The sequence below is a fragment of the Hyperolius riggenbachi genome, chromosome 5 (assembly GCF_040937935.1).
Source record: "Hyperolius riggenbachi isolate aHypRig1 chromosome 5, aHypRig1.pri, whole genome shotgun sequence".
NCBI classification, from domain to species: Eukaryota; Metazoa; Chordata; class Amphibia; order Anura; family Hyperoliidae; genus Hyperolius; species Hyperolius riggenbachi.
The window spans coordinates 57,652,599-57,674,072 of NC_090650.1; the positions used below are offsets into that span (position 1 = coordinate 57,652,599).

Genomic DNA, 21,474 nt, shown 5'->3' on the forward strand with positions numbered 1-21,474 from the left:
ATAACCCCCGATCTGCCGCAAAGCAAGCGTATAATACGCTTTGTAATGTATACAATGCGTATTATACAGGTTGCCTCCTGCCCTGGTGGTCCCAGTGATCAAAGGACCACCAGGGCAGGAGGCAGCCCCCCTGGTAAGCACACAAAAACGCTGATCCTGCCCCCCCTGATCGCCCACAGCACCCCTCAGACCACTGTTTGCACCCAATCACCCCCCTAATCACCCATCAATCACTTGTCACTATCTGTCAATGCAATTTTTTAGATTAGGTTCTAAACTTCCCCCTGGGGGCTCCTGATCACCCCACCCACACCCTCAGATCCTCCCCAGACCCCCTCCCCCCCCGTGTACTGAATACATCTATTCTCCCCTGTAATCACCCACTGATCACCTGTCAATCACCCATCAATCACCTCCTGTCACTGCCACCCATCAGATCAGACCCTAACCTGCCCCTTGCAGGCACCTGATCACCCACCCACACCCTCAGATCGCCCACAGACCTGCCCTCAGATCACCTCCCAAGTGCATTGTTTACATCTGTTCTCCCCTCTAATCACCCATCAATTACCCCCTGTCACTGCCTGTCACTGCTACCCATCAGATCAGACCCTAATCTGCCCCTTGCGGGCACCCAAACACCCAAGACCCCCAAAGTCGATAATCAGACTTGCAGATATAAGAATACCGTCTTTAGCTGTAATTGTGAAAATAAAGCTAAATACTCACCACCTGATGGAAGAAAATGGATCCAGCGACGAAGATGGATCCTGATGACGAGCGCTCCATGATCCATCTTCCGACCGGTGGGTATGCGTGATGTCACACGACAGGCGCAAACAGGAAGTCAAGCAATCGCGGTACTTTGTGTGGAGTCATTGGGGATTTTAAAGATCCGATCCGCCATGACGGTCATTATCACCAACAACATTTACGTAATTGTGGAAACAATTGCTGGTTGCTCTAAGTATCGACAATCGTCGGAAAAATCGATGGGAAAATTGCGTTGTTGGTACGTTCCTAAAAGCGGAACCTGAACTTCCTCTCTGCTCTAAAAAGATAAGTAACAGCATAATAACCTTTTAAAGAAAAACATTTCTTTGTTACAGTTGAAACAAAACCTGCAATAAATCTGCAGTGTGTCTACTTCCTGCTTTCATGGAAGTAGACATATTGTTAACATCCTGTGTTTACCAATTAGCTACTCTGCTGTGGAAGTCAGCTGACACAGGAAAGAGATCAAATTACACTGGTGATTACTCACAAATGAAAGGGAATTATACAGCTCTTTAAATACGTACAGAGTGCATTTCTCTACATTTTCCTTCTGTTCTGCGCAAAAGAGTTCAGGTCCACCTTAAAGGGAACCTTAACTGAGGGGGATATGGATGTTTCCTTTTAAACAATACCAGTTGCCTGGCAGTCCTGCTGATCTCTTTGGCTGCAGTAGTGGCTGAATCACACACCTGAAACAAGCATGCAGCTAATCCAGTCTGACTTCAGTCAGAGCACATGATCTGCATGCTTGTTGAGGTGCTGTGGCTAAAAGTATTAGAGACACAGGATCAGCAAGAGAGTCAGGCAACTGGTATTATTTTAAAAGGAAAAATCCATATGCTTCTCAGTTTAGGTTCCCTTTAAGTCCGAAGTTAAACCTACAATGTTTTTTTGCTGCACTGTGACTTCATGCTGACCTGCTAGGTCAGAGTGATTATGTTACCACTGATGCCAGTACATGATGAAGTCATACCTTTCACATGGTTACTTACTGGACCAAGGAGATTACATTACCATTCCTGCCTGCAGAGGATGATGCAATACCTTGTAGATGGTTTCATTATGATGTATTATTAGCTCAGTATTATTATGTCATCACTGACATCCTCAGAAGTTGTGTTATAGTCAGAATTAAGTCAGTGCCAAATACTGTAATCCTGTGTATCTATTAACTCTTTCACCAGAAAGATAATATCACTTTTTAGACAACTTTTCAGTGATTTCCCCCCTAAAGAAGTAAAATATTTGCAAAATATTAAAACATACAGTATAAGAGTGCAATGTCTCTATTTATATATCCTGGTCATTCTAGCTCTCAGACTTAACTGGGTACCCTGTAAAGGTTAATAATACATTATTAATTGCAAGCGTCTGCATAAACACTTTGCAAGCTTTATTGAACCTATACAAACAAAAGTCTAGAAATCTCCTCTCCTCCCTTAACTACTTTCGGACTGCGCTGATTGAAATCTACATCCTGTTTTTGGCACGTTCTCGCCCACTACTATCAATCGCGCCACTCTCTCCCTGCCGCAGAACACTGGCCCTGCCGTCTCTACGACGGCAGAGCTCTGTGAGGCGGTCAGGAGCCGATTTCATTGGTTCCTGACCCTGTCATCACTGTAAGCCAATCCCATTGGCTTACATTGAAGGACAGCGTCAGGAGCCAACTAAAGCAGCTCCTGACCTGCTCACACAACTCTGCCGTCATAAAGACGGCAGGGCAAGTGATCTGCGGGGATGGAGGAGCGACATGAACGGCGGGAGCGGCTGGTATGCGTGGAGATTAGTTGGTAGGTGCCATTCTTCGGTACCAGCAGTCTCTGGTCCTCAAGGGGCCAGAGACTGCTGGTATGTAAGTGGTTAAAAACATATGCCAGCATAATCCACCATCCCTTTAAAAAAAACACTTGTAGCTGGCTGCAGTATCACCACTCATGCATGGTACATCCTCATACTCACAGCTAGCTAGTGGCTGGATAGTGTACTGGTTATAGGCTCTGCCACTGACACAGGTGACCTGGGTTCAAATCTTGGCTCTTTCTGTTCTGTAAGCCAGCATCTAGGAGTCCTTGGGCTAGATTCTCTAACTGCCTACTGAGTGTGCCCTAGTGGCTGCAACTTAAAGTGTACCAGAGATGGTACACTATAGCTAATTTATACTTACCTGGGGCTTCCTCCCATGGCTCCCATGGCTTCACTTCCCTCTGAATCCGGCCAGTCGAGACCTTTTGCGCATGCACGGCTTGGCCGCCTGTGTGCCCCCGATGTACCCCGTCCCTTGACATCCTCTTCAGCCCCTCGGTTCTGGCGCTACGACTCCTGGGAATCTGGCCAGTCGAGGCCTTTTGCGCATGCGCGGCTCGGCCGCCTGTGTGCCCCCGATGTACCCCGTCCCTTGAGGTCTTCTTCAGCCCCTTGGTTCTGGCGCTACGACTCCTGGGAATCCGGCCAGTCGAGGCCTTCTGCGCATGCGTGCGCCTGCATGCCCCCGATGCACCCCTGTCCCCTGGAGTGCTCTGCGCCTGCACAGTAGTACTGCAAATGTGCAGAATTTTCCAAGGGACGGGAGTGCAACAAGAGGTGTGCGTGCGGCCGAGCCGCGCATGTGCAGAAGGCCTTGACTGCCCGGGCTTACCGAGACTCGTAGTGGCATAACGGAGGGGCCGAGGAGGACAGACGGCGAGAAAATCCACGCATCTTAAGGGGTGGGAGGAAGCCCCAGGTACCGTAAGTATAAATGAGCACTAGTGAACCATCTCTAGTTCACATTAAGCGCTTTGAGTCTGCCCAGAGAAAAGTGCAATAAAAATGTTATTTATCTTGTTCTTGTCATAATCAGGCATGCTGCTTAAAGTCCACAATAGAAGCCAGAGCGATGTCATCACAATATCAAGAGTCCTGCTATTTAAGCTTGGCTCTAAACAGCTTGGGTAAATGTGCATGTTTGCTCTGTGGTCTACATAGCATGGTAGAAGAGGTGATTAATTGATATCTGGAAAATATTGATCTTTTACATCATCTACTAATCTATAAGTGTATGGCTACCTCAGTGTTGCTCTCATAGATTTTAAGGTACACACTATACAACTTTTTATATTTTTTTCAACTCGAGAAGTACAATCAATTTTTCTGATGGATTATAGCCAGGGCTGGCGCTACCATTAAGGCAAAGGAGGCAGCTGCCCCAGGGCCCCAGAGCTTGTAGAGGCCCCCAGTGGCTACAAGACGAAAAAAAAAAAATTTCAAACCGGCCTTATAGTTTTTAAGAAAATCGATTTTAAAGTTTCAAAGGAAAAAAAAATATACATTTAAAAATCTGCCGAATTTAATGGTTAATAGCAAATCCACCTTAAATGCTAGAAACCCTAAATTTGCAGGATATGTTAAGGAGATCATTAGGAATAAGAGGAAAAAACAATTATTCAAAAAGACCTTATAGTTTTTGAGAAAATCGATTTTAAAGTTTAGAAGGAAAAAAGTATACTTTTAAATGTGGTAAATGTCACTTTTAGTAGCAAACCTAACGGTAGTATAATTTTACATGCATCAAACGAAAGCGCAATTTCCTGACGGGGTTTCCAGGGGGTCCATACGCAGCCGCAGCGCTTTGGCCAGGGATCGCTATACAGCCGTAATATGGCTGTATGAAGATCCCTGGCATTTTTCCTATTTTCCCAATTTTTTTTATGTTTAGAGTGTGGGAATTTAAAAAAAAAAATTATGTGGGGTCCCCCCTCCTGAAACTTTTTAACCCCTTGTCCCCCTTGCAGGCTGGGATAGCCAGAATGTGGAGCTCCGACCGATTGGGACTTCACACCCTGACTATACCAGCTGCAAAAAAGGTCCCCTAATGCTGATTTTTGCTCCGGGGTATATGTTGGAGGGCCCCCCCAGGTTTATTTTGCCCTGGGGCCCCATTGTTGCTTAAACCGGCCCTGATTGTAGCATTTGAAAATCCTGACCAATATATCACACACGTGTTCAATTTTTCCCCAATTATAAAACAAAATGATTGAAAACTGTGAAAAATTTGCTTGGATCTATAAATCAAGAAATTGACATGCTATCCTAAACCATTCAGGCTAGGCTCACAGTGCTCAGTTACATAACACACGTGTTATAGTGTGAACTTCAATGGGGGCTGGACACAGACTTTAATACAAAACCTGCATGAGGATGTTATGGTAGCTGCCATACTTATTTATATTTTCCAAGGCAGCCGTGCGCTTCCTCATCTTGGACATATTTTGCCTGATCAGAGCTACTTGTTCTTTCAGACCGCTAGTTTGCTCAGTAAGTGCAGTAATGGCTGTGTTGCATGCTGAGACATCAAATATATCATGCAATGTATGTCCTTTAGGATGTTGTATTTGGGAACCCTCCACCTTACTTGAATCTTCTGGGGCCTCTACATCACTCATAGGCAAAGCCAGTCTTTGGCCCAGTGCACACCAAAGCCGCTAGCAGATCTGCAAAACGCTAGAGGTTTTTGAAGCAGATTTCAGAGCGATTCTAGGCATGTTTAGAGATGTTTTCTACACATGCCTAGCGTTTTCTGGAACGTTTTTTGTGTAGCAGATTACAAATATTGTTACAGTAAAAGCTGTTACTGAATAGCTACTGTAACAAAAACGCCTGGAAAACCGCTCTGATCTAGCGTTTTTCAGAGCGGTTTTCCACTTTTCTATACATTAACATTGAGGCAAAACCGCCTCAGAAATCTAAAAAATGCTGCAGCCCGGGAGTTTGCGTTTCTGGAAAAAATGACCCGCTCTGGTGTGCACGCACCATCCCATTCACTTTCATTAGCCAAGCGGGTCTCCCCCTACAAGCGTTTTAAAAAACGCTCCAGAACCGCTCCGGTGTGCACCAGCCCTAGTGCAGCCAGATCCTCTTCACCTGGCTAGGAGAGGATCAGGCAAACCTACTAATGGTGGCCACTAATGATCCAATCTTTTTCATCCAATCCTACCATTTCTATGTAATATAAGGGAACTGCCTAAATTATCCATTCAATATATTGACTCAATTTACCCTTATACTACATAGATTTTGTAAAATTGGATGAAAAAGATTGGATCATTAGTGGCCACTCTTAGCTTGGCTGCTGCATCTGTCCCTTTAACCAGTTCGCATTCAGTCGTTTTTCGCTTCATGCATCCGAACAATGTTCACCTCCCATTCATTAGCCTATAACTTTATTACTACTTATCACAATGAACTGATCTATATCTTGTTTTTTCCGCCACCAATTAGGCTTTCTTTGGGGGGTACATTTTACTAAGAGCCACTTTACTGTAAATGCATTTTAAAAGGAAGAATAAGAAAAAAACGGAAACAAATCATTATTTCTCACATTTCGGCAATTATAGTTTTAAAATAATACATGCCTCCATAATTAAAACCCACGTATTGTATATGCCCATTTGTCCCGGTTATTACACCATTTAAATTATGTCCCTATCACAATGTATGGCGACAATATTTTATTTGGAAATAAAAGTGCATTTTTTCCGTTTTGCATTCATCACTATTTACAAGCTTATAATAAAAAAAAAAAAAAGAAATATTTCATCTTTACATAGATATTTAAAAAGTTTAGACCCTTAGGTAAATATTTGTGTTTTTTTTTTTTTTTTTATTGTAATGTTTTTTTGTTTTTTTTAATTAAACATTTTATGTGGGTATTTTTGGGAGGGTGGGATTGAAATTGTATTTTTTTTTGTAAATATGTGTATTTTTATTTTTATTTAACATTTAGATGTAGTTTACTTTTTGGCCACAAGATGGCAGCCATGAGTTGTTTACAGTGACGTCACTCTAAGCGTACCACGTACGCTTAGAGCGACATAGGAAGCAGAAAAAGCGTAGCTTCCGAGAGAAGCTGTCGCTTTTTCTGCGGGGGAGAGGAATCAGTGATCGGGCACCGTTGCCCGATTCACTGATTCACTGGCTAACAAACCGCCGGCCGGGAGCGCGCGTGCACGCGCGCGATCGGCCGCGTGGACGCGCAGGAGCGCACATGGCTTCCTGGACGTGAGTTTCACGTCCATGAATTTCAAATAGTTAACGGTCTCTGCGCCATCCGATCATGCCCCAGAATCAGAGTTGGAAGCTCGGTCCTTAGCAGGGCCGGTTCTAGACTTTTTGTTGCCTGAAACAATAGAGGAGAGACACATTGAGCTGTGCATTGCAGGCCCTGGCACTATGGTTAACTCCCTCTGCTTCCATTTCCTCCTTGCTGGCTCGCAGCATCAGGAAGAGCGCATGTGTTTCCCCAGCATTGCATCACTCACCCATTCACAGCAATTGGCTCACCAGCCACACGCGAAGTCCTGCTTCCTCTCTGACTACAGCGGCTGCTCATGTGACCTCGCAGCACGTAACAGGTCACATGAGGCACCGCTGTAGCCATGGATACAGGACGCTGTATGGATGGAGATCCTATCACTGGAATGGTGAAAGGAGTGGTGCCAAGCTTCCAGGGAGGAGGAGGCGGAGAGTGCAAGGAGGGGGACAATTGGGGAGGGGACTGGCTCTTGCTGCCATTTAATTGTTGCCACCCTGAAGAACATGAATCATGTTGCTTCATGGAAGAACCGCCCCTGAACACCCTGGGAGTGTCATGCTGGAAAGCTGCTCATGTGCGTCTCTCGCATCCCCGCAGGTGAGCAGAGCAGGGGGAGTGGAAGTGGTGCTGGCAAACAGCGGGGAGGGGTGCTGAGGGTATAATGAGATGGATTTCAGGTTGGAGCTGTGCCTCGTGCGTCAATCTACATGCCCAGCTAGGCCACGCCTCCATATTTATTTATTTTTAAAAAATACCAGTTGCAGCATTTTATATCCGTCATCATTGACTTGCATTAAAATCTTGGTAAAATCAATGTGATCCCGATTTTTGAAAAAAAAAATTGCGATTGCGGCAATTTTAATGCACGTCAAGGGAATGTTTTGCAAAAACGCAAACGCAGTACTAATGGATCAAAAACATTCAGTAGTGTAGCACAGCCCTCACAAACATCTGATCTGCATGCTTGTTTAGGGTTTATGGTTAAAGGTTTGTGTAAAAGGAAATATATATGTCAGCCTCCATATCCCTCTCACTTCAGGTGTCCTTTAACCTCTTGCCAATCGCGTCACGCCGATGGGGGTGGACGTGGCGGCGGCCCCCAGGACCGCCTAATGCCAATTGGCGTAAGGTCCTTGGGGCCTGTTTTGCAGGAGATTGTGCGTGCTGATGCTTGGTAGGCGGAGCTCCGCTGTGACACGGCTGTCCCCCTGGGAGACAGGATAGTGATAGGCTGTCATAGGCTGAAGCCTATGACAGCTGATCACACTGATTTGCTGGCGGGGGGAGGAAGGGAGAGCTGGGGAATAGATATAAAAAAAGTCACATTTATATTGAAAATAATGAAATAAATATTTATATAAACAAAAAAGGCCTGGTCTTTAGGGGGGTTTAACACTGCGGTCTTTAAGTGGTGTTTGTATTGTGTCCTTACATACTATGCATTTGCAGCCTTACCACCAGGCTTGTGAAAGGAACATTTCAGGAACATCACTCTGCTGGGCCCCTGAAAATACAGATACCAGGACTATATGTTTTTAATAGATGAGTAACATGCATCAACAAAACAGCAACATTAACTTGGAGCAGAGAAAGTTGATGGATATCAAAGGTTACAGTATATGACACTGACATCATCCTGCCTAAAACACAACTTCCTTGATTACCTCACTGATGACATCATCTCACTGACTTAGTACATCATCATAAAAGCATTTAAAGAACAATATACAGTGTCTTGCATTTAACATAATCACCTTGGTCCAATAAGTAACCATGTAAAAGGTATTACATCACCAAGTGGTGCCATCGGTGGTAACGTAATCACCCTGATCTACCAGGTAACCTTGAAGTCATAGCGTACCAAGAAATATGGTGGGCGAAACTCCCAACACACTTTTACTATAACAGCCTTAAAGGGGAACTGAATTAAAAAAGACCTTTGGGCATATTGATCCCACCAAATAGTGAATAAAAAATGCAACAAAGCTATCTAGCTAAACCTTCCCTATCACGAATGAACCATGAAAAACACAATCACAATCAGGTTTCTGATCGCTGGTTATGATACACGTTACAATTCAGATTGCATGTGTAGGGGCAAAAGGGACCATTTGGTCCTGTTGCTGGCAGAAGAAGCCTGGGCACCGGAGCACTGCTTTTCAGCACTGCTAGATTTGGGCGCAGCCGGCTCCACCATAGACTATAATGGGAATCAGTCTATAGCGGTGCTCAGTGAGTAACGTCGGTGCTGTCAGAAGACGGTGCCAAAGTTGCTTAAAAAACACAATAATTTCGGCCTCCAGCAATCACTGGAAGCCTGTGATGAAACGCGGAAAAGCCGCTGTCTCTCAAGGCGAGGCGGCTGTTTCCGCGTCCAGCATGGCGTCACAACGCGGAAAAAACGCTGCATGCCGCTTAGGCAGAGCGGCGGAATCCGCATTGGGAACGGCGGAATCCGCATTGGAGGCGGCTCCCGCACTCAGTTCACTGGATACATTGCAAGACAGTACTGGTGTGGCTGGGACTGATAGTCCACCAAGATTCAGACTTACACGCGCGCGAGCGCAGAGGCAGAGTTTAAATAGCAGTTAGAAGGGAGTCGGCTGACCAGCTGGGTCAGCTGACAAATTCCACTGCTCCCATTGGACCAGCAATTAGGGAGGTCCTGGAAAGGTCCTAGAGTATATATACTGCTGGTTGTTCACTTGCTCTTTGTCTGGCGTGCGATCACATATGTGGGAGCACCCAGATCCGTAGTCAGATCCGCAAGTGTGCCGGGACCAGCTGGAGCTGTAATTCTACACTTAGCTAGATTCTGTTGATAGCTAAAGTACTAGTTTGATTGTGATTATCTGTTATGACTTTTGCCTGCCTTGACTATCCTCCTGAACTCTGATCTTGTACTTCGATATTTCTGATACTCTGTTGCCGAACCCCGGCTCGTTCCTTGACTCTGCTTCTGCCTCCTGATTTTGTACCCCGATATATCTGATACCCCGTTGCTGAACCCTGCCTGTACTTTGACTCCGCCTTTGCCTCCTGATCTTGTACTTTATCTGTCCGTGTGTGTACTACCTGGCTTGTCCGACCTCGAGAACCGACCTTACCGTTAGAGGCGGTTCCTCGCTCTGTTAGCGACCCTTCCTCCTGAGGGTCACTTTCAAACTATCCTTCCTACTGTCAGTCTGACTCCTCCCGTCTTGGAGAGCTCAGGTCTGCGGAAGGAATCTGTGCAGTACTCCTTGCTGCACTGAGGCCTAGTCCTCAAAGTGTTACTGTTACACCAAACACTACACTCTACTCAGGTGAACAGAGGTTAGCTAGTATATCGGATTATCAGTGATACTGCAGATCACGTATAATCTGGTATACATCTGTATTCCCAGTGATTCTGCAGATCACTGGTAATCAGATCCTCTCTGTGCTTCACCGATCGTTACAAAGCCGAATTATTTCATTCCCCAACATCCATGGCGGCCTGGAGGGGGAATTGTAATTAACACGGCCCGGACTTGTGCAGCAGCAGGATCAGCCATATACCGGCTGTATCCTGCGCCCAAGTCTACCGGCGCCGATTTCAAATGTGTGCCTGGGCACAGCAGGATGTAGACAATCAGGAGACAAGAAGTCCTGACTATATTTCATAGCTGTACTTTATTATGTTGCCTTTTTAAAGGACAACTGTAATGAGAGGAATATGGAGGTTGCCATATTTATTACCTTTTAAGCAATACCAGTTGCCTGGCAACCCTGCTAATCTCTTTGGCTGCAGTAGTGTTTGAATCATACCAGAAACAACCATGCAGCTAATCTTGTCAGATCTAACAATATCAGAAACACCTGACCTGCTGCATGCTTGTTCAGGGTCTATGGCTAAGGCAGGTTTCACAGTGGGACGTTACAGGCGCACGTTAGAGCAGCCTGTAACGCACCCCACCGCACAGCAATGAAAAATCAATGGGCTGTTCACAGTGCCCACGTTGCGTTACATAGTAACGCTGCGCCACCAGACAACGTACTGCATGCAGTACTTTCTAAGCGGCAGAGCCGCGTTAGACTGCTTGCACATGCTCAGTAATGTTGGGGAGGAGCGGAAAGCGGCCAGGCACATAGCTAATTAATATTCACTGCACTCAGTGACGTGCAGTGTTTACTTCCTGGAGCGGCCGCTCTGTGCAGCGATTGGCCGGCGGGACCACGTGATGCCGCATGCGCACAAGAGTACGCATCACAGCATCACGGGCGCCAGAGTGAGCTGCACAACGCGGCTCACTCCGACGTCCAAAGCAGGGAGCACCAGGCGTTGTGTTAGGGGCACGTTATGTGACCATAACGTCCCCTAAAACGCAACGTCCTGGTGTGTAAGTAGCCTAAAAGTATTAGAGACAGGATCAGCGGGAGAGCCAGGCAACTGATATTGCTTAAATGAAATAAATAAATATGGCAGCCTCCATATTCCTCTCACTTCAGTTGTCCTTTAATGTTGGATACACACGATGCATTTTTTCGGTCGATTTTCTATTAGATCGATTTCCGATTCGATTTTCCGATCGATTTCCAATTCGATTCTGTTATCTTTTCTTATCTATTTCCATTCGAAAATAAGATGACATGTCAGAAATTATCTATCGAACCATTTATCTAACACAAATTGTATGGTGTGTACCTAGCATTAGAGATACCATACTTGTGATCTATATGAAAAGTTTATTGTCTGTTCCCCTACCTAATTCCACCAATAGATTCAGCATAAATGTTGTTCGGTACTCTGCCTACCTCTGACTGGCAGACTACCTCAGTTTAATCTCGTACCAGTCCTCCATGATTCGACTGGTACCCCCAATCATCCTCAGGGCCGGTTCACATTCGGGGCTTGCCCGCCACTTGCCCGCTATCGCGATTCACGGGCAAAATCTCACAATTCTATGCGATTTGTGCTTGTGATTCCTGTTCAATGCAAACGCTGCAGTGTGAATGTATCCACAGGGATACATGAGGAGCAACGGTGTGCTGATCGCCGGCGATCAGCAAAGCTCTGAAGAAAGTGTGTACCAGCCCTCATACTTGCTCTAAATCAGGGGTCTCAAACTCAATTTACCTGGGGGCCGCAGGAGGCAAAGTCAGGATGAGGCTGGGCCGCATAAGGGATTTCACGTGTCCCCGCCGCAAAACAAGGGCAGAGCCCCCAAATTGCACGGGGGCAATACGCCGGCATTTCCTAGAAGGGGCAGAGCTTTCAGCTTCAGCTCTGCCCCTCCTGACATCAATCGCGGCGGATCGCCGCCTCTGTCCGCCCCTCTCACTCTTCCTTCACAGAGAGGGGCGGGGAGAGGCGGCGATCCGTGCGGCGATTGACGTCAGGAGGGGCAGAGCTACAGCTGGAAGCTCTGCCCCTCAGCGCAGTCGTGGATGTTTGCCCGGGGGATTTGAGGGCTCTGCAGCACTTGTTTAGCGGCACTGAAGCGAACTATAAGGTAAAATAGGCAAAAATAGTTCGCTTCCGTGTCTCTTTTGCTTTTGCCGGCAGGGGCCACAAAATATTGTATCGAGGGCCGCAAATGACCCGCGGGCCGCGAGTTTGAGACCCCTGCTCTAGATAGTTCACGAGAGTCCTCTGGAGCATAAAGCGTGCCTCCTTTAGCAGCCTTGTCCTAAGAATTTATACCTGTTTATATGCTTTACTATGCTTTGTTACCTGTTAAATGTTGTTTTATTGCGGGGTTTTTTTTCGCTGTGATGTTTACCATGTTATTTGAGCTTTGCTATTTAAAACAAAACAAAATAAAAATTGAAATACAAAAGTATATCGTATAGTAACGTGACGTCATGTCTGGTATCAATGTGATCCATATTCTTTGGAGATTATGAATTTGCTACTATTATTTGTGTGCAATGAATTGGGCCTGACTTATAGGAATGTCACTTATTTGGGATTTAAGATTCGCTTCAAAATAAGATTACGCCCCAACCTCCATCCTAGGGACTGGCCCTGAGTTCTGCCCTCAAGAGCTGTGTCCTATATAAGCAAGGGACTGAAATGTGATAACAAATTCTAAGATTAAGTAGGTAGGTTAAAGGTTACCATCCACAGACTAAAGCTTAAAGTGAACCCGACGTGAGAAGGATATGGAGGCTGCCATATTTATTTCCTTTTAAGCAACACCAGTTGCCTGGCTAACCTGCTAATCCTCTGTCTCTAACACTTTAAGCCATAGACCCTGAACAAGCATGCAGCAGATCAGGTGTTTCTGATCTGACAAGATTAGCTGCATGCGTGTTTCTGGTGTAATTCAGACACTACTGCAGCCAAATAGAACAGCAGGGTTGCAGGCAACTAGGATTGTTTTAAAGGAAATAAATATGGCAGCCTTCATATACCTTTCACATCAGATTCACTTTAAAGTCTATGGCCGGGTCAATTAAAGGAAACCTGAGATGGTGCAAGAGAAAAAAAAATATACATAGCTGGGGCTTCCTCCGGCCCCCTCCAGGCTGATCGCTCCCTTACCGTCCTCCTGCGCCGCCGGGATCCTCCGCAATGTGCCAATGTCAGTCCTACTACGGCAGAACTTGTAACTTTATGGGCAATTTTTTGAGGCTAAGGCCTCTTTCACAGTAGGACGTTGTGGTTTGATGCGATGTTACAGTCCTTCAGATGTGCCACTTTTAACGTATCACATCCAGTGTGAAAGGCCCCATAGTCTTTCATTGCCCTAGCTTCACCCTACGGTAAAAGAGGGTAACGCACCGCAATGAAAACGTCCCAATATGAACAGGGACGGATCTAGACCAAGTTGCCTCAAATTGCGCCTGGGGCAAGGTCAGGTTTTGGCGCCTAAACTGTCATTCTCCATCCAAATTTTGCCGCCTTTTTAAGAATTCAACAAACTGCGCCTGGGGCAAGAGACCCGCTTGCCCCCTCCTAGATCCGTCCCTGAATATGAAAGGGGCCTGAGGGTCCTTTAACACGTAATCAGTTGCTCTCAGTTAGAACTGAAAGAAAAACTAATTTTCAAAGTAATGCCCATGTTTTCCTACGGCACAGTTCACACTATAGGCATCTTAACTGAAAGCTTTTTCACAATGCACTGCTGTAGAAAGTTAAAACGCAGAGTGTAAAAGAGGCCTAGGTGTTTGCAGATTTCTATTGGCAGTGTTTACTTATTGCATAGTCCAGTCAGAATAGTCAACATCAAGGTTTGGATGACATCAGGAAAAAAAAATCTTTCAAGAGTGAATCATGACTTCCTGACACCTCCAGGTGATAGTGTCATCAGAGGGCCAGGAGGGGTGTGGCAGGGGCGGGCATGACAAAGCTTGGCAGGGTGTGGTGCTGGCATGGCTGTGCTTTTGAGCCAAAAAATCCAGCCAAGCACTAGCAGTCACTGAAGCTTGTCAGTTAGAACAGCCATTGCTGGTGAGGTAATATGCCTGGATAATATACTGCTTTTTTATTATAATTATTTTTTTTAGTATTTTTATATAGTGCTGACATGTTCTGCAGTGCTTTTTCAGAGTATACAGTGGAGGAAATAATCATTTGACCCCTCACTGATTTTGTAAGTTTGTCCAATGACAAAGAAATGAAAAGTCTCAGAACAGTATCATTTCAATGGTAGGTTTATTTTAACAGTGGCAGATAGCACATCAAAAGGAAAATTGAAAAAATAACCTTAAATAAAAGATAGCAACTGATTTGCATTTCATTGAGTGAAATAAGTTTTTCAACCCTCTAACAATAAAAGACTTAATACTTAGTGGAAAAACCCTTGTTTGCAAGCACAGAGGTCAAACGTTTCTTGTAATTGATGACCAAGTTTGCACACTTTAGGAGGAATGTTGGTCCACTCCTCTTTGCAGATCATCTCTAAATCCCTTAGGTTTCGAGGCTGTCTCTGTGCAACTCTGAGCTTGAGCTCCCTCCATAGGTTTTCTATTGGATTAAGGTCTGGAGACTGACTAGGCCACTCCATGACCTTAATGTGCTTCTTCTTGAGCCACTCCTTTGTTGCCTTTGCTGTATGTTTTGGGTCATTGTCGTGCTGGAACACCCATCCACGACCCATTTTCAGTTTCCTGGCAGAGGGAAGGAGGTTGTCGTTCAGGATTTCACAATACATGGCTCCGTCCATTTTCCCGTTAATGCGATTAAGTTGTCCTGTGCCCTTAGCAGAAAAACACCCCCAAAGCAAAATGTTTCCACCCCCATGCTTGACGGTGGGGACGGTGTTTTGGGGGTCATAGGCAGCATTTTTCTTCCTCCAAACACAGCGAGTTAATGCCAAAGGGCTCTATTTTGGTCTCATCAGACCACAGCACCTTCTCCCAGTCACTCACAGAATCATTCAGGTGTTCATTTGCAAACTTAAGACAGGCCTGCACATGTGCCTTCTTGAGCAGGGGGACCTTGCGAATCCTGCAGGATTTTAATCCATTGCGGTGTAATGTGTTTCCAATGGTTTTCTTGGTGACTGTGGTCCCTGCTAATTTGAGGTCATTCACTAACTCCTCCCGTGTAGTTCTAGGATGCTTTTTCATCTTTATCAGAACCATTGACACCCCACGAGGTGAGATCTTGCGTGGAGCCCCAGAGCGAGGTCCATTGATGGCCATTTTGTGCTCCTTCCATTTTCAAACAATCGCACCAACAGTTGTCACCTTCTCTCCCAGCTTCTTGCTAATGGTTTTGTAGCCCATTCCAGCCTTGTGCAGGTCTACAATTTTGTCTCTGACATCCTTGGACAGCTCTTTGGTCTTTCCCATGTTGGAGAGTTTGGAGTCTGCTTGATTGATTCTGTGGACAGGTGTCTTTTATACAGGTGACTAGTTAAGACAGGTGTCCTTAATGAGGGTGACTAATTGAGTAGAAGTGTCTAACCACTCTGTGGGAGCCAGAACTCTTAATGGTTGGTAGGGGTTCAAAAACTTATTTCACTCAATGAAATGCAAATCAGTTGCTATCTTTTATTTAAGGTTATTTTTTCGATTTTCCTTTTGATGTGCTATCTGCCACTGTTAAAATAAACCTACCTTTGAAATGATACTGTTCTGAGACTTTTCATTTCTTTGTCATTGGACAAACTTACAAAATCAGTGAGGGGTCAAATAATTATTTCCTCCACTGTATATAGGCTTGTCGCTTTACTGCCAGATAGGAAAATGGTGACTCCCTACCAAATGACCTAAGATTGTATTGTATCACCATAATTTCTATAGTAAAACAATGATCCTTGTCTGATCGCCTCTGTATGGTTCAAGAATTTTGACAAACTGTTACTAATATTACGATGTTTTATTTATATAGCGCCAACAACTTCCGTAACACTGAACATAGTACAAAGCAAATACTGGGGAACATTTTATACATGAGAAGTTCAAGACACTGTACAGTCATGCCATTCAATAGTACAAGTACAAAGACATACATAATGTGTAGTTTGAGATATCTCTAAAGTTGGTACACGTTCATATGTTAAATTACAGCAATATAAGAAACACTAGGAGAAAGGTCCCTGCCCTTGTGAGCTTACAATCTAGAGGGTAGTGGATGTTACACAGACATATCTGTGATTACTCTGGTGTTTTGACTGTATTAGGCTGTGTAGTTTTAAAAATGACAATTTCCACTTACCTGGGGCTTCCTCCAGCCAACCGTAGGCCACGAGGTCCCCCAGCGTCCTCCTGGCTCCTTTCCCGGTTCCGCTGGTGGCTCCGTTAATCGGCGACTTCCTCCTGAAATTCGCCAGTCTTCTTCGTGGCCGCAGACGCTACACGTCATCACGCCGGGCCGGACACGTCATCAAGTTGGATCAGCGCGAGTCCTGTGCATACGCGGCTCCAAATTAGAGAACTGCACATGCACAAGACTCTCACGCCGGTCTACTTGATGACGCGTGCCAGCCGGCGCAATGATGTGTAGCGTGCGCGGCCAGGAAAAAGACTGGCGACTTTCAGGAGGAAGTCGCCGATTAATGGAGCCGCCAGCGGGACCGGGAGAGGAGCCAGGGCGACGCCGGGGGACCTTGCGGCCTACGGTGGGCTGGAGGAAGGCCCAGGTAAGTGGATATTGTAATTTTTCAACCTGCTCAGGGACCCTTTAACCCTTACACATTGTAGGAAGTTGTGTTGGACAATACAGTCACATAGAAAAAACAAGATGGGATTATATTGTGGTCCATTCGCCAGGGCTGTGGAGTTGGTACAAAAATAATTTGACTTTAAGGCCGACTCCTCAGTTTGAATGTTCTGACTCCTAGACACCTCTGATTTGCATGTAACAATCTTGAAAAAGCTTAGGAATTTTAAAGCTATATTAAGATGGTGACTGTTCTTGGGAACAAAACAAAGCTCTTGGGCAAGAAGCTGACATTCTACCCCCACATTCACAACCTGAATTCCCTGGCATGTCGTCTGTATAATAAGATTGACCGGAGCCCCATATTAGCCAGGTTCTGGTGTGCAGCCTTGACACCTTGCAAAAAAAAAGGCCTCTACCTTTTCTATATCTGATAGAGAAAAGGCCAAGGTCGTTTTCTGAAAGGGGACAGAGCTTTGCACCGGAACCCAGGTGATATGGGCTACCAGTGAATCTTATTAAACAGACAACTTTCATGTAACTCTGTTTTTTATGTACACCAGAGATGCACTTTAACCACCTCCTGACCGCCTAATGCCCATTGGAGGTGGGAGGGTGGCAGCTACAGGACGGCCTAACGCCGAATGGTGTCAGGTCCTGTAGGCGGAGCTTAGCGGGGATCACCCACATCCCTACTGAGTTATGGAGCACCTCTCTGTAAACAGCCTGCCAGCTGCGACCAATGGATTCCTCTCTTAAGCTGATGCCTATGAGAGGTGAACAGCGTGACTGTATCTGGGGGGGGGGGGGGGGGGGTTGTAGGGCCAGGAAGGAGGGATAATTTAAAAAAAGCCAGTTTTATTTTAAAAAAAAGATCAATAAAATTAATTTTAGAAGAGCCGCAGCAGCAATCAGATCTCACCACCAACAGAAAGCACTGTTGGTGGGCAGAAAAGGAGGCAAGATTCATTTGGCTGCTAAGTTGTATGGTCGTGCTATAAATTGTTAAAGCTGAACTGTGCTGAATTGTAAAAAATAGCCTGGTCACTAGGGGGTGTAAGCAGGTGGTCCTCAAGTGGTTAAGGTGTACCTGAGATGAAAGGGTATAAAGGTTTTATACATACTTGGTGCTTCCTCCCGCCCCCTCTACGCCGATCACTCCCTTGCTGTCCTCCTCCTGGATTGTCCATAGAAGCCCCATTAGCTTTCCAGTCAGTGCAGTCTGCCCACTCCTCCAGCGCGCTCCCAAGGCTGGGAGTGTTCTGTGCCTGTGCAGTACTACTGCGCAGGCCCAGAGTGCTCATGACAAGAGCGCGACTGCACATGTGCAGCACGCTCCGAGTAGCAAAGCTAACAGGGCTTCTACTGGACAATCCAGGAGGCGGAGGTGGATAGCGAGAGAGAGGTTGGCATGGAGGGAGCTGGAGGAAGCCCCAGGTATGTATAAAACTTTTCTACTGTAAAGGATAGCGGAGATACCGCCGCAGAGGCAAGCGGCATGGCCGCTATCTCCGCGTATCAGCCGGCGGCCTCTGCTGCGCAGTTACATGCTGCTGCGTTGCCTGGTCCTTTTATTGCACATAGATTGAGGGTTACGCGCGCGCGCCAGGCGACAGGACCTTTATGCGTATAGGAGGGGAGTCAGCTGATCTGCCTAGTCAGCTGACTCCAATGGTACTTTGGATTGGCTAAGTGATAGGGGCGGCGCTCCGGGGCATCCAGGTATATATAGTACTAGTCTGTCAGTTGCCCCGTGTCTGCTGTTGCAAATGCTAACGTGTTAGCGCTCAGACCCTAGTCAGATCCCACAGTGTGCTAGAACCAGCTGGAGCTGGTGATCCACACTTAGCCAGATTCTGTTGATAGCTTAAAGTATTAATTGCATTGTATTATCTCTGTATTAGACCTTAGACTAGTTCCCAGGTGTTGAAACCAAGGACTTCACACCTAGACTAGGATATTGCTATATTGTTATTGATATCTGTTATGACCCTCTGCTTCCTTGACCACTCTTCTGTTCGCTGATTCTGTACCTCTGCCTATCTGATTACTGTTGCTGACTCTGCCTGAACTTAACTTTGAATCAGCCTTCCGTCTTTGTACTTTATCTGTCCGTACGTTGCCTACTCTGCTTGTCTGACCTTCCTGTCCTCACTAGTGGGACTTACCATTGGTGAGGAATCTGTAGTAGCTGTCACCAACTCCTTAGGTGACCAGCCCTTGCAGCACAGTCAGTGGTCCCTGCTCCTCAGGTGTCCACTGGCTGCAGTACAGTCTGAATCCCCTGCGCCTCAGGGGATCCTTGGCCGCACTATAGCCTTAATCACCTGCTCCTCAGGTGATCATCCTTTGCAGTATAGTCAGTGGTCCCTGCTCCTCAGGTGTCCACTGGCTGCAGTATAGTCTGAATCCCCTGCTCCTCAGGGGATCCTTGGCTGCAGTATAGTCTTAATCACCTGCTCCTCAGGTGATCATCCTTTGTAGCGCAGTCAGTGGTCCCTGCTCCTCAGGTGTCCATTGGCTGCAGTGCAGTCTGAATCCCCTGCTCCTCAGGGGATCCTTGGCTGCAGTATTGTCTGAATCTCCCGCTCCTCGGGAGATCTCCTCTTCTCTTTACTGTTGCACCAAAACACAATCCCACATTGGTTTTCCTGTGTCTGGCTATACTAGCATTATTGGTGATTCTGCAGATCACCACATAATCAGGTATAGCATCTGTAGTATTGGTGATACTGCAGATCACCAATAATCAGAAAATCTGTGTTGCTGACACCAATCGTTACATCTACCCTTTCATCTCAGGTTTACTTAAAACTTAAAGAGAAACTCCGACCAAGAATTGAACTTTATCCCAATCAGTAGCTGATACCTCCTTTTACTTGAGAAATCTATTCCTTTTCACAAACAGACCATCAGGGGGCGCTGTATGGCTGATATTGTGGTGAAACCCCTCCCACAAGAAACTCTTGAGTACGTACTCCTGGAAATTTCCTGTCTGTGAACCTTGCTGCATTGTGGGAAATAGCTGTTTACAGCTGTTTCCAACTGACAAAAAACCATGCAGCAGCTACATCACCTGCCAGCAGTAAAAATGTCACCATGTAATAAATGTAAGAATGTAAATCAGGGATTTAAAAGATTTTTCAATGGGCAAACACTGACTAAATCATTTATACATCATTATTGTGAAAATAAAGCACTTTTTTATTACATTATTTTCACTGGAGTTCCTCTTTAAGTTATGGCTGTAGAGTAGCATCAAAACTAGTCCATGATGAGAGTCCATGCAGAGGAAGCAGACAGGATTGTTATTTAGCATTTATATAGTGACAACATTTTCCACAGCGCTGTACAGACTATAATGTCATATCACTTAACTGTCCCTCAGAGGAGCTCATAATCTAATCCCTACCATATTCATATGTTATATATTGTGAAGTGTCTAGAGCCAATTTTAGGGGAAGTCAATTAACTTATCAGTATGTTTTTGAGATAGGTGAGGAAACCGGAGTGCCCACAAGAACCCCACGCAGAGGAGAACATATAAACTTCATGCAGATAGTGCCCTGGCTGGGATTCATACCGGGGACCCAGTGCAAGAGCCCTAACCACTACGCCACAGTGCTGCTAACAGCATCAAGGAATATCCATCAGGCCCTAGGCCAGGGGTAGGAAACCTATGGCTCAAAAGCCAGATGTGGCTCTTTTGATGGCTACATCTAGCTTACATACAAATCAGTAGGCGTTAATTCACTAAACTTAGTGTGGCAGTGCAAGTAACATTTTCAAAGTAGGCATGCTACTGCTGTAGTATGCACTACTAACTTACTCACGCTACACGAAAACGAACAACGGCTGCTCCAATTGTCCCACCCTGGACCCAGTCTGGTCCAGTGACTTTGTAGGACGAGATCCCCAAACTTTGATTGGGCTAATAGGCTGCCTGTCACTTCATCTCGTCCTACAAAGTGAATCAACCCCCAAGTCAGCTAGCTAATTGTACAAGCTGTTAGTCTGTATTTCTCCTGTCTGGCTCTCGGGGAAATTGCTGATGTTGCTGAAACCCAAGAGAAGCTGAAGACGTGTCTGACACTGACACTGCCTGGCAGATTAATTGTATACACATCACCATAGCAACAGGGATGTGAGCCCTACTGTCCCAGTCTGAAACATATTGTATATGGCTCTCACGGAATTACATTTTGAAATTTGTGGCGTTTATGGCTCTCTCAGCCAAAAAGATTCCTGAACCCTGCCCTAGGCAATCTAACTGTGGGTAAATCGATCAGAGATATGTAGGTACTTTGCAGGAAGATTAGGGAATTTTTCCTATACTACACATTCTTCATGCACGATCTGAACCAGGTTTACAGGTTATAGACAACACCTCTGCATGTGCACAACATTCTCAGTGGATTCTCAACAGCCCTGCAGGGAGTGCATATTGGAGTACAGCATTACTATGTAACTTAATTTGTAGTCAACAACCCTAAATTTAATAATGTATCAAATAAACTGATTTCATGAGCAAAGGGAGGTTGGAAAGACA

At 45.6% G+C, this 21,474-nt stretch overlaps 1 protein-coding gene across 1 annotated transcript in view; it reads left to right on the plus strand.

Annotated features, from left to right (window-relative positions):
* Positions 1-2,498: 2,498 nt before the first annotated feature.
* Positions 2,499-21,474, plus strand: part of CUL2 (cullin 2) — a 123,045-nt gene continuing 104,069 nt past the window's right edge. The window contains exon 1 of the mRNA XM_068238600.1: positions 2,499-2,570. The gene's annotated coding sequence lies outside the window, so the exon portion shown is untranslated. The remainder of the gene's footprint in view (positions 2,571-21,474) is intronic.